This window comes from Magnolia sinica, unplaced genomic scaffold, assembly GCF_029962835.1.
Source record: "Magnolia sinica isolate HGM2019 unplaced genomic scaffold, MsV1 ctg118, whole genome shotgun sequence".
Lineage (NCBI taxonomy): Eukaryota > Viridiplantae > Streptophyta > Magnoliopsida > Magnoliales > Magnoliaceae > Magnolia > Magnolia sinica.
In genome coordinates this window covers 969-15,512 of record NW_026682762.1, presented here as the reverse complement: position 1 = coordinate 15,512, position 14,544 = coordinate 969, and positions in this window count along the sequence as shown.

The window sequence follows — 14,544 nt, the reverse complement described above, 5'->3', positions numbered from 1 at the left end:
TCTCTCTCTCTCTCATATAAGTAAAGAGGGATGTCAACTCACAGCTGGGGTGCCCCAGCAGGCTTTCGACATGACACTTGCCGCCAATCTCCCAATGGAACACATATCCATGTCACCCACCGAGAAAGCATTGTTAGTGTTGCTCTTACCCACACCCCACGCTCACTCTCATAAGTATATCCATTTCGGCTCCTATGTCACACTGACCTCATTATCATATTGCATTTATACAACCGTGTTCTATCCACATAGTGACAACTATGAGCTCATTATTTCATAGACAAAGCTCTACAATCCCTACCCACCTAATCCCAGCCTTAACCTCCTTGTTTCATACATGACACAACATGACACCGCTTGTCTTGTACCTTGCACAACCTTAAATGGTGTCACATTGATCCTCCTCACAATTATCTCTAAAACTAAATATTAGGCAAAGTTTTGTCAATTTAATTGAACTATCCTGGATGAAGATGGGCCCAACCATCCGATTTTGGCGAGAATCAGTTGCATCATCATTACTCATCATATGGAAGATAGTCATAACATGTAAGTGACTCTCTTGAACATGAAGCCAAGCGATGCCAATTATGTAAATCTGATACATTCAATACCTACGGGTAGGACGAGTCTTTCATGTTTACATTACTAACACTATTTACTCTATCCCGTTCATGCCCCTACCAAACGATGATTGTTTGTGTTTTTGTCATCGTTCACATTGGTCATAAACACAACTGTATGCAATCCATAAACTGAATTCCAATATCACAAGTTTGAACCCATAAAATTTTCTCTAATTGAGGTCACTATGGTGGCTAACACAACCGAATTCAATCTTACAAGTACAAACTTAGGATTTCAATTTTAATCTTGCCCTCAATGGAATAACGATGAATTAATCTGATTTGGCCCAAAAGGCAATCGGTATTGATCGTTTGAAAATTGAAGAACTTTAAAGAAAAGTAAACCGGTTAAGTTTCAATTTCCTCACTCCATTGGTCAGTATGAACTCCTAAAGGATGGATAATGGGCCTACAACTGAGCTTAATCAAAATCATTTTCTTTATGATCTGAACACCATCAATGAACATCATAGATCTGGTTGTCAACATTCACAAGCTTTATGGTCCAAATGGGGCACCCACAATGCATATAATGGATGGTATACATCTAAGGTTTGAATGGCCCAAAATAACATAATGAAGAAGGCCCATCCACAAACGATAAATGAATGGAGGCCCACTGGCAAACATCAATAGGTCCAAGCCCCATACACTTGGACTTAACTAGTAGGCACTGGTTCTCACGGCCCCTGCAATGTGGCCCACCAAAAAAGTACAGAAGTTAGGCCCGATCAAGAGCCCATGCATCAAGGCAATTTGGGCACCATGAATTTAAGAAGGGCTCTGCCCTATTTCATCCAAAACAAAGCACTCTACGACCAGATCTCTGCCTCTACCAAGAAAAGGCGTCGCTGATGCGACTACATGCTGGACTCTAGCACCCCTAACTCCCATGGAAGCCGACATCAATCCTTAGGGTCTTGGTGTTTGAGATGTTATAGAAAAAGGATGGTCGGAATCCATGGTTTCGGTGATGGAGATGTGCGGCCGGCGATTGACTACAGATACAGCGATGCTAAATAGGGTTTCGAAAGGGCAACAACTATAGACGATGCCAATAGTGGTCTGAGTCTGGTTATATATAGATCTGGCCATCTAGGATTCCTAGACAGATGCAATCATCGTTCCTCCATAGCCAATAGTTGTCAACCACTAAGTCAGAGCATCCATGGTTGCCGATTGGAGGTCTGATGACTACCGATCAACTCTTACAGCCATTAAATTGAAGATTCACGGCTGCTTATCCCGATAGCGACAGGTAAGCGTGCTAAACCCCCTTTTTTGTTGTCGAAATACGATGCCGATGTTTCTAATCTAAGCATTACCTGATTGGGATGCAAGTCGTGTGGGCGTTGTCTAGGGTTATCGCTGGAATCCATTATTGGACTTGAAAATAGTGCACCACAAGGCCCCAATTCTTATTGAATTGATTCCAAATCCTAATTATTGAATTTGGGAATTGAAACCTGAATTGCTGGATTTAGGAATTGAAATCCCCAATTTTCGATTTGGGAATCAAAATTTCTGGTTTCTGATTCTGGAATCGAAATCTGAAACCCTATATATATATATATATATATATATATATATATATATAGAATTTGGAGATCAAAATTTGAAATCCCTAATTTTTCTGATTTGGGGATCGAAATCCCTAACCGCTTCTCCATACCTAATGCATAATGTCTTTGATACTAACTGTAAACTTTATATGGAATTGCAAGGACCGTGTTATGCATCAGATATGGAGATTAGAAGAACTAGATAGCGTACCTTGTTGAGACACCATTACTGTAGGCTAGATGCAACAGTCTTCCTTTCCTTACACCCTTAGAGAAGCTCTGATGGGAATTCTAGCTTCTATTGATGTTGGATTGGGGACCCAACCATGTTTTTATAGTTTTAGAGGGTTGAAGAGTTTGGAACCCATCAAAATTCCTCTCCCTAAGGCTCCACATGAATTTGGCAATTCTAGTCCCATTAGAACATTGTCTGTGTATCACAGTTCTAGCATACCACCCCTTACCTGATTTTAAATGCATCACAACTTATTAGGGTTCACTGGTACACCCGATCACACTATTCAACACTTAGGACAATCTAGACCGTTGATCAATAAGGCCCACCTTATAGAATTCTTACGTTGCCACCTTAAATCTTTAACAAGTAGGCTTATTGATAAGACTTCCTCTAAAAAAATAAAAAAACACTGATGTGGATGAGATGCTTCGAAGTTTCACACAAGGGCTCTACACAATGAATAGATGAGAAATTTAACATTCTCTTTAAGCTACCCATTTTCATCACAATGTAAGATATGTTTTAAAGCCATTAGGAATGTCTTTAATCTCTTATGTATATCTCTGATTTATATGGTGTACTTGGAAAATCTTCACCTTAAACCTCGATTACCCTAATGATCATGGCTTGTGCCATTTGTACCAAATCTATTTTGGTATCTTAAGAGTTGTAGTTTACCAGTCGAAGAAGACGTGTGCTCATTGCATTTGAAGGAAATCTAGGCAGATCCTCATTCATCCTTACTTGTCGACCAATGTGGCCTTTTACCTGAGAATGCCCGTCGTCTAACACTTCATGTAGTTTCCCAAAGACTGAATCATCTGGGTCGAGTCATGCGATCCCTTCTCCTTTTAGACAATCCTTGCTTATACTAGCTCATACTTTCAACCAACGATCAACATGCTTTCTACAATATATATCCAATAAATTATAAACTCTATCACATGGGAGTGCAACTCAGGAATATCTGGGACACACAATCGGCCTCTGAAGCAAAGTCCACCATCAGAACTAATTTGCCCATCTGTCTAACTCTCAGATGCTACCTCTGCTTGATAATCCTGTAATGACTCGTTTGCCTGCTGAGCCTCGATCACCCTAGCAACAAGAGAGGGTTGAATCGACAGGCTCGATAGCTGAATGATAGAAGACTGCAAACCAAAATCGAAGTCATACTCTACTATATCCTCGAGCATCCTCCACTCATGAATCATCATGTGTGCCTCCAGGCCTTGTAACTGACGACTGAGGGCATCCGCCACCATATTCGCCTTGCCTGGGTGGTACTGGATATCAAAATCATAGTCCTTCAGGAGCTCCATCCAACGCCTCAGCTCGAACTGAGAGAATAGATACTTCAAGCTCTTGTGGTCGGAGAAAAGCTCGAACCTGACCCCATAGAGATAGTGTCTCCACACCTTTAGTGCGAAGACGACTGCTGCTAGCTCCAAATCGTGCGTGGGGTAGTTCAGCTCATGGACCTTTAGCTGACGAGACGCAAAGGCTACTGGCCTGCCGTGCTGCATCAGGATAGCACATAAACCAATATGTGAGGCATCGGTAAATACAACAAATCCATCACTCCTAGAGGAAAGATTAAGGACAAGAGCGGATGTCAAACGGTCCTTCAGCTCTACGAATGCTTGCTCACATGCGTCAGTCCAAATAAAATTTATACCCTTCCGAGTTAACCTGGCCAACAGGGCTGCAATTCGGGAGAAGCCCTCAATGAAACGTCAATAGTATCCTGCTAAACCAAGAAAATTGTGGATCTCGGACGCAGTCATGGGCTGACCCCATTGACGCACTGTCTCAACCTTCGAGGGGTCTATTGCGACATCATCCCTCGTCACCACGTGATCGAGAAACTTCACCTCCTCCTGCCAAAATTCACACTTCTCCAGCTTCGCATACAACTGGTGGGCACGGAGGGTCTACAATGCGATCTCCAAATGCTGCTCATGCTCCTCACAGGTTCTCAAATATATCAGAATGTCGTCGATGAATAGCACAATAAATTGATCGAGATACGGACAGAAGACCTCGTTCATCAACTGCATGAATACTGCGAGTGCATTGGTCAGTCCGAAGGACATGACCTAAAACTCAAAATGACCATAACGTGTCCTAAAAGCCGTCTTCGGGATGTCCTCCTCTCGGACTCGAATCTGATGATAACCAGAACGCAGGTCAATCTTCGAAAAGAACTGTGCACCCTGCAGCTAATCAAATAAGTCGTTTATCATCGGGAGCGGATACTTGTTCTTAATCATAACCCGTTTGAGGTCGCAGTAATCCACATAGAGCCTCAACGAGCCATCCTTCTTCCTGACGGAGAGTACCGGTGCTCCCCATGGAGAACTTCTTGGATGGATGAATCCCAACTCATGCAACTCATCCAATTATCGCTGGAGCTCACGCAACTCCATTGGTGCTATATGGTACAAAGCCTTCGAAATAGGTGTGGTACCGGGCACGAGGTCGATCTGGAACTCAATATGACGGTGCAACGGCAATCCCGGAACCTCCTGAAACACGTCGGGAAAATCACAGACAAACTGCAACTGATCGATACAAGCGGCGACAAGCTCCTCAATAGCGTCGGACATAAAACAAAACAACGGCTCTCCTCTGGGCTCGGCGACGAACTGAAATTGCGGCAAACCTGGTATACAAAACATAATTGTCCTCGCGAAATAGTCCAAGATGGCGTAATACTCTGCAAGCTAATTCATGCTCAAGCTAACGTCAAAATCTAACATCGACAGCACGTACAAGTCAGTGGACAAGAAAATCTCTCCCACTAACACGGGGTAAGATGAACAGAAACTGTCCAATACTGTGGTCTTTCCCAAGGGCGTCGATACAGTCAATCCCTCACTAGCAGACTCTATCGGCAATCTAGTCGATTTGTAAAAATCCTCAGACATGAATAAGTGTGAAGCATCGAAATCAAATAGTACTCAGGCGATGCATGTAGAGACTGGAAGTATACCCTCAACGACTCCTCCGGATGACTGCGGGTCCTGCTGAGCCATATAGAATCTAGTATGAGCTGGCTGGGGAGGTGTTTGTCCCCTCGGAGGATGCTATTGCTGCTGATGTCGCTGAGGTCCTCGAAACTGCTACCTCTGCTGCTGCGGTCTCGGAGGCTGGTGCTGATGCTGCTGCTAAGGGGGCCTCGGTGGTGGGATTTTCTGTCGCTGCTGCTGTGGAGGCTCTGTGGTGCTCTCGGCTAGTGCTGTTAATGTCGGGAACACTCCCACCTACGTTGTCCTATCCCACTGCATCCATAGCAAGTATTAGAAAGCTGCTGCTGAGGTGGTGCTGTTGGAGGTACCGATGGTGCTACTGGTGCTCTGGCGGATGGGTGGCTCCTGTATCTCTGCGGTCGTCGATGCTACTGGGAACTACTAGAGGGGGCCTACCTCTTCCGACCTCTCCTCTGATCTCGATCGCTCTGTGTGCTAGCACACTCTATCTCGTAAATCTGAGCCCTCCGAACTACCGCCTGAAAAGTTAGGAATTCATGCCCAATAACACGGCCTTGGAGACCGTAACGTAAGTCGTTCTCTAAACGGCAGGCCTTCTGCCCCTCATCATTAACTAAATATGTTGCGAACCTCGATAGCGCCACAAAATGGGCCGCATACTATGCCACAGACATGTCTCCCTGAACCAAGGTCTCGAACTCTAACGCTCGTTACTGACAATGTGGTCGAGGAAGTACTGCTGGTCGAATCGGTCCATAAAATCCTCTCATGTCCATACGAAATCTGGCCTTGCAACACGAGTAATGGATGTCCACCAGTGCTCGACCTCTCCTTGGAGAAGAAATACTGCCAACCGGACCCGCTGCTGGGTCGTACACGCCATAGTATTAAAAATCTTCTCTACATCGGAGTGCCATCTCTCAACTGCAATCGGATCTGGCTCGCCCTAGAAACGCAGAGGATTGAGCTGTTTGAACTCTTGAAGAAGGGTGCTCGCGCGCTCCTGCTCTGCTTGGGTTGACGAAACAACTGAGAGCCTGACCTATCCCTGAAGCACAGCCATCACAGCCTGCAACTTCTACTGTAACTGAGAGGCACTCACTGGTACGGTCGGATCCGCACCGGTCTCAGGTGGAGGAATGACATCCTCAGGCTGGAGAACATGGATCTCACAGGGTGAAACGGAAGTCGCAGGTGGCAAAGCGAGAGCCTCAGGTGGGAGAGCGGTATTCGCTCGTGTCGCCCTCCTGGGCGACATATCCTATAGGAAAAAATAAGGATGCCAATTAACCTAAAATTTTTTCGAAGGCACGTACTTTAGGGAACTAAATCGGAAGGTTACGCACTCGGAACCTAATCGTCTTAAACTCATAGCAAACATGTGATGTTGTTCTCAGTTATTTCCAAGTTATGCTCTGATACCAACTTCTGTCACGCCCCAAACTCAGAAACCGAGCTCACAAAATTCTCAATCATCGAATCCGGTGCTGACAGCCTCCATAGTACCCCATTCTCGGCTCTCGGCACCCATACACCAGGTTCCGATCCTGGGATCCTACAAAGACGATTTCAAACATGATTTGATTCGTAATGAGCATAACCATAAGCATAACCCATGAACAATAACCACAAGAATACCATCACAAAATCTACTATGATAAAAAACTTTAAGTACAATGCGTATGAAAGGGAAATATAAGATAATGAAAATAACAGAAACTCTAGAAGCTCGATTGCACACTCCAACTGCAGCGAGACTATGGCTACGTCTTGGCATTACCTGCACGCATCAATGGTGCATAAGCTTATAGAAAGCTTAAAGGGTGGTGTAAGTATGTGCATAATATGAACGTGCTCAGAATGCAATGCCAGAGTAATGTGGAATCATGCTAATGGGTACATGAATGTAATCAGCCATACCAAGACTATGCGGTGCAAAATATGAATGCTATCGGGTATATCAAGACCATGCGATGCGAGATGCAACTCAAGCATGCCAATCCTCATCCAAATCCTCATACAGATCAAATATCAGTACGGTTCTCATTCTGGATAATCACTGGGGTCTAGTACACTCTACGCTAGCTTACCGCCCTTATCCGAACGTACAACTGGGAGAGTGGAGGAGATCTCACTATCTGCCTACCAATATCAGGCCCGGCTCGTCGATAGCGGACCCATTCCTCAAGTTGGTCAAACTCAACCTAGAAATTGCCCCCTCACTCAGGCGGGTAAGGTCACACCCCTTTCCAACCGACCATGACACAGTGGGAGACTCAACCTACTGGTATACGGCCCTCGCGCGCTCATGTATCCACTCGATCTTGACATTGGAGTCATCCTCTTCTACCATCGAGTTTAGAGATTTTCACCTAGGGACATCTATGACACCCTGATGCTGGAAAAAGTATTTTCGATGTCCGATCCTGCCATCCACGATGTGCCTGTAGAAGCCGCATCCCCGATGTCGCAAGGGTGTGCAATAATTATGTCATACAAATGTGAAGTGCATGAATCACACTGCCAGTCATGTAGCAAATCCTGCGTGTACCGCGTGCTCATGTATGGTAATTCCGCCTATCAGGGAGCCTATAAATAATCTACCCGAAGGCATATGCTATGATTAGTCACTCCTTATATCAAGCATACATATGATGCATATGAGCATGAATCATGAAATTATACTAAATATGTTATATGGTGATGAACTCTATTCATAATGAAGATGGGCTTAGACGGCCTACACACTACAAGTATCGGCCTATCAATGGGCCCTAGGGAGAGTCATATTGTAGACATTTAACCAACATTATCCTTACAATATGGACGTCAAACCATCATTGCTCCCAGGGCACGACCCGTTATAAACATCATTATATACACCACGGTGAAATCACACATTGCAATGGACCTAAATACATCCCATTAGGCCTTAAATACATCAAATGGGCCACATCACATGGGCCTTATCTTCATCAAGTGGGCCGCATCAATTGGCCGCACCAATGGGCCTTATGTACATTGCAGTGGGCCATAACCCATGGGTCTTGAATACATCACAATGGGCCCTCATATGGCAAGTGAGCCGCATCACATGGGCCATATGTACATCAAATGGGCTACACCAATGAGCCCCATGTATATCAAATGGGCCATACCCAAATATAAGTGGTGATAATGATTTTCACCATTAAAATTCTCAAGGCCCACCATAACATTTATGATCCATCCAATCTGATCATAAGGTCACACAGACCAGAATTAAGAGGAAAAATAAATCCCCTATTAGTCCAAAACTTCTGGAATCCAAGGGTTTCAATGGTAGATGTTCAATCCCACTGTTTCTATAGTGTGTTCCACGTGGTACTAGATCTATCTTATTTTTTATTTCAAGCCTTAAAATGACCTTCAAAATGGTTGGACGGTTTGGATGCAACACATGCATCATGGTGGGTCCCATAGACGGCATGGATGAAGCAGGTGGGTCCCACAAAACTTGGTGACGCCACTACATTAGCTAGGTTGCTGGAGTGAGGTACACTGGTCGTCCCACTCACAGCGTCAGTGGGTCCCACGTGGGGCCCACCATAATGTTTATTTTCCACCCAATTTGTTGAGAAGGTCACACAGACCCGGATGAAGAGGAAAGACAAATTTCAAAATGATCCATAGCTTTTGGAATCCAAAAAGGATTTCAATGGCAGACGTTCCATCCTCACTAATTCTTGTGACATGGGCCATCTGAGCTGTGTACACGGCTGATATTTGGAGGCACCCCATATGTAAAGGGGACCCATCATGGTGTTGATGTGCAGTACACATCATGGTGGGGCCCACGGCTAGGACCCAACGGTCCCTGCCTCTTCACGCCACGCGTAATAGCATCCTGCACTGCGCGTCCTCTGACGATTAGCAGCAGCAAGGCATTGCTACTTATTTAATATATATATATATATATATATATTATTTTTCCAAGGTATTTCCAAGGTGGGGCCCGCATTACGGGAATCCGACCCAGCCATTGGTTTTTATGGCCCAAGATAGACCTATCAAGCCCAATATTTGACATATTTTGGGGTACAGAAACATTAGGGTGGATTTCGACTGTAAAAACACTGTTTTCTATGCTATGGCCCGCCAGATAGTCAGATTGGCTTCATTTTTCGGCCCAACGCCTAAAATGCTCTAGGGAATGGGATGAACGACTTGAATTAAATACGTACATCAAGGTGCGGCCTGTATGAGTGGCCCACCTAAAAACCTTAAACCAAATATTTTTTATTAATACAACACACATTCAAGGTGGGTCCCACATAGACGTGGCCCACCTAGATTAATATGATATTTGTGTTTTTCCCATCTCCATTAAGGTAGGGCTCACATGGCTTGAATGGTTTGGATAAGACATACATCAAGGTGGGGTCCATCCGAGTAGGCCACACAATCACATCATCACACACAAAACAAATGAGAGAGAGAGAGAGCTGGTGAGATAGAGGGACCTCGCCACTATGGGCCCCTCGCTACATTGCATACATCATTGTGGGTCCCAGAATAAGTGGCCCTAAAATTGAAATCAACGGTGGATCACCCACCTATTGGCCTCCTCCTTGTTCCCTTAGCCTTCTTAGCTCCTATGTTTAACTTTTGATGGTGGATGATGGAGTTTTGAAGGTGGGGATGAGAGATTGAGTGGTAGAGAAGTGGGCCACACTTGGCTTGCTCTTGGAAGGGTTGGACATTTGGAATTTTTGTGGCTTGAAAAATGAGTTTGAGAAGTGAGAGAGGGAGAGGTGATAGATTGATAAGAGATGGGTATTGTAAGGAAAGGGGATGGAGAGGTATGGGTGTGTTTGAATTTTTGTAAAAGAGGGATGGGTAGGGGAGAGAGAGAGTTGACTTGTGGAAAAAGGAGGGATGAGTTATTGTACTTGAGGTATGGTGTGTACTTGACTTGACTTGACTGATTGATTGATTGATTGATGGGACATATTATAAAGAATCCCTTGAAATTCGCAATGCGTAGCGTTTCTTCGAAATGAATGCGGGCCCATATTTCTTGACCCGGATATCGGTTCGGTACGCAAGTCTCGGCGTTGGAACCGCGGTGATGACGCAGTCGCTAGGGTACAAGATTCAGGTTGAGCCGACTTCAATATGTAGGACTCGGCTTAGGATCGTGCACAAACGTCAGATACAGGTCGAGGTTGTAAGTGTTATGGTTTCCTCCTCCTTTAGTTGTCAAAATTTGTGGTGCCAAAAAGACAATCTGTGTCTTGTGTAGCATGTTGATTTATATGTTCAAGACACTGCATCACAATGCTTCAAGTTAAGAATGGTGATCTACTTCAAGAAATGCAAGGTCAAGTATTTTGTCCACTTCTGTAAGCTTCAATGTTCAGAGTTTTTAAAGCTACATCGAAAAGACGAGTGCTTGTTCAAGACTCAAGATAATGTTCAACTCAAGATCAAGTACAACTCAAGAATGATAAATCCAAGCTTTAGAAGATCTCAAGTTCAAGCTACATCATGTAGAGATCTCAAATCTTTATAATCTTCAAAGGTCAACCATCATCTGAAGAAATGAAGATTCAATGTCCATACTATACATTTAAGGTATGATGACCTTAGATTGACCTTAGGGTCGGTCATTTTGCATACATAAGTCAATTGAATCATTTTATAAGTGTTTGGTCTGTTCTAAGACTAGTCCTGGACCTTGTTCGACTAGTCCTAAAACTGCCTCGACCGGTACAAGAAATTCTAAGTCCAGTCTTAAGTTTGTTACAAATTTTTAAAATTTTTTGGTTGAGCTACAATCAGTCCTGGACTCTGTTCGACCAGTCGTGTGAACAGTGCACGACTCGTCCTACAACTAGTCTAGGATCTACGACTCAAACTACAAAGTACAAACCTGGTGCCTCACGACCAGTTGTAAGATGGTCACGACCAGTCGTGGAGATGTTACGACTGGTCGTACAAGGCCTTACGACTGGTCGTGTAAGTCCTACGACTAGTCGTGGAACGGTTTTATCTGATCGCGCTCAAAATTTCAAAATGCAGTTCGTCCTACGACCAGTCGTAGTGTCCTCAGGACCAGTCGTAGATGCAATTTCTGCAACTATAAATAGAGCACGAATTTTTGAGTTTCATATCGAATTCAAGTAAAATCAAAGCATCACTCTAAGAGATAAGTTTGTGTTTTTTTTAAGCTACATTGTGCATATTTAATATTCTCTTTTGTTAGTTTTTCTTATTTGATTTTGTTTCTGCATTCCAATCTAATTTGAAAGAGGAATTGGGATATTCCACTTCTTGGAATCAAAATCAAATAGAGCTAGCCCAACTTGATTTAATTTAAAATCAATTAGAACTTAGAACCATTTCAAAGTGAGTATTGGACATTGAACTTCTATATTCAAACTTTTACTCCGATTGGTTCTTTCGGGTTGTTACAAAAGGAGAAATTGAGGTATTTAACATAATTGTAAATTTCCTTATTTTGGTTTCTTTTGAGATTAAGCCAGAAAAATCTCATTATGTTGGTTATCTGAGGAGAGCCAGAAAACTTAGAGGTTGAGGTTTTTGAATTGTGTAAGCTCATTTGAAAGACATAATTGTGAGGGTTTTAGGTGAACTTGAGAAACCTATTTTCATAATGAACGCTAATATTCCCTATGTGAGGATATTTGGAGTGGAGTAGCAAGCTTTGTGGCTGTTATTTAACAGTTGGTGAACACACAGGCGAACCACTATAATTCTTTGTGTCTTGTGATTTAAATGTTTGTTTAATTTCTATTTCTTTTATCATTCAAATTTGTGGGATGTATGTGTGAACGTGAATGTTGTAATATTTACATTCCAAGCATTGTGGGGAATGTTGTAATAGTTTAGAATTTATTTTTTGTTATTTCTTTTATTTACTTTTAGTTTGAGTTTTTGATATTCGAATTATTCTAGTAAGGTTTTCCTGCCATAAACCCTTGGTTTTTATGGTGCAAGGCTGTTCTTAGAATAACATTGGTATCAATTTCTCTATTTGAGGTTGCTTTACATTTTCGTATTGTGATTTGTTTAAAGTGATATCTTTCCTTAATTCATTTATATTCTGTTGTTAAAGTTTTAATTTGGCATAGTCTTATTCACCCCCCTTCTAGGACATATAATTAGGCCTTTTCAAGTGGTATCAGAGCCTAATAGGTCATTTTAATTGTTATATTTTTGGATTTGTTTCCTGAGCTAATCGATCTAAGCTATTTATAAGATGTCAAATTTTGATAACCTTTCAGCCACTAGGCCTCCAGCATTTGATGGTTCCAATTATGCTTATTGGAAAGCCAGGATGAGGATTTTCTTTAAATCCATGGATGAGAGTGTGTGGCAATCCACAATGACTGAATGAACCACTCCTACCATTAAAGTAACTGGTATCGATGGATCCAAATCAATGAAAGTCTCACCTTATTTTTCTTGGACCACACTGCAGAAAAGTGAGAGTAGTGCCAATGCAAAAGCACTAAATGCAATCACTTACGCACTATCACACGGATGAATTCAAAAGAATTATATCCGATACTGTAAAGCAAGCTTGAGATATTTTAGAGATGACACACGAGGGAACATCAATTGTCAGGAAATCTAAAGTCCAACTCCTCATAACCAAATTTGAGGAAATACATATGGAGGAAAATGAAATGTTCATGGACTTTTATACAAGATTAAATGACATTGTGAACTCTATGTGGGGTCTTGACAATAAAATCCCAGAAAGTAAAGTGTGTATAAAGATACTACGTTCACTACCTAAACGATTCAACTCAAAGGTTACCACGATCCAGGAACTTCGTGATACGGACAATATGAGGGTAGAAAAACTAGTTGGGTCTTTATAAACCTATGAGTTAAATTTTAAAGCTCCTAAAGGTAAATCTATTGCCCTTAAATTTTATAAATGTATTTCTCAAAAAAATTCTGATTTTGAAAATTCTGAAGATGATATGGCCCTTTTAGCGAAAAAGTTTTACAAGATTTTCAAAAGTAAAAAGAGGGTTGATTTTTAAAAATCAAATGATAAGAAAAGATCTAAATCTAAATCTAAAACTTGAAAATCTTTAAAAGATAGTCAATGTTACAACTGCCAAGAATATGGGTATTTAGCAAACAAGTGTCCTAAAAAGAACAAATCTAAAAAGAAAGGAATGTTGGCTACTTGGGATGAATCTTTTAACACTGAAGCCTCTTCTGAATCAGAAGATTCCGAAACCGATTAGGGCAATGAAGTTAAAGCCCTTATGACTCTAGCCAAGTTCACTTTTTCAGATCATGACGATTCAACTAGTGAAGAAAATATGAATAGTGATCATGAAAATGAAGAAGATCTTCAAGATGCTTACAATGCCCCATACAAAGAAAGTTGTAAAATTGTAGTAAAACTAAAACTTCAAAATGGAAAGTTTTTAAAACTTAAAGAAAATTTTGATTCACTTGTTTTAGAAAAATCTCATATTTCAGATTGTTTTGAAAAATTAAAATGCGATTTAGATTTCAAAACTTCCCTGATTGAAAATCTAAAATCTGAAAATGAAAAACTTAAATTTGAAATCTCTTCACTTTTGAGTTTAAAGATACATGGAAGTATACCCAAGGTAATACAAAATTAGAAAAACTTTTGTCTGGATCAAGAAAATGTAACGACCGATCCGGTTTGGGCCACGATAAAAGTGTTCCTCCTAAACAGAAGAATACTTCTCCTAAGTTTGTAAAAGGAGAGTCCTCAAACTTAAAAGAGAAAAGTTCTAATCAAATATTTTCTAAAAATGCTAAAACTTTTCAATCTTTCAAACCTAAAGGTAATCATAACCCTTTGGTTGAGAAAATAGTTGATTTACTTAAGGAGCTCTTAAAATCTAACTCAATGGGTCATTCTCACAACAACTACAAACATAAAAAGACCAACTATACTCCTAGACCCAAAACAGTTATGAAATAGGTTTCTAAGGTTACTTGCTTGGTTGCCCACATGGCTTTCAAAGCTTCAAACCATTCAAAGTGGTACCTAGATAGTAGATGCTCCAGGCACATGACTGGTGACAAAGGTCTGTTCACTACTCTTAAAGACATGACTA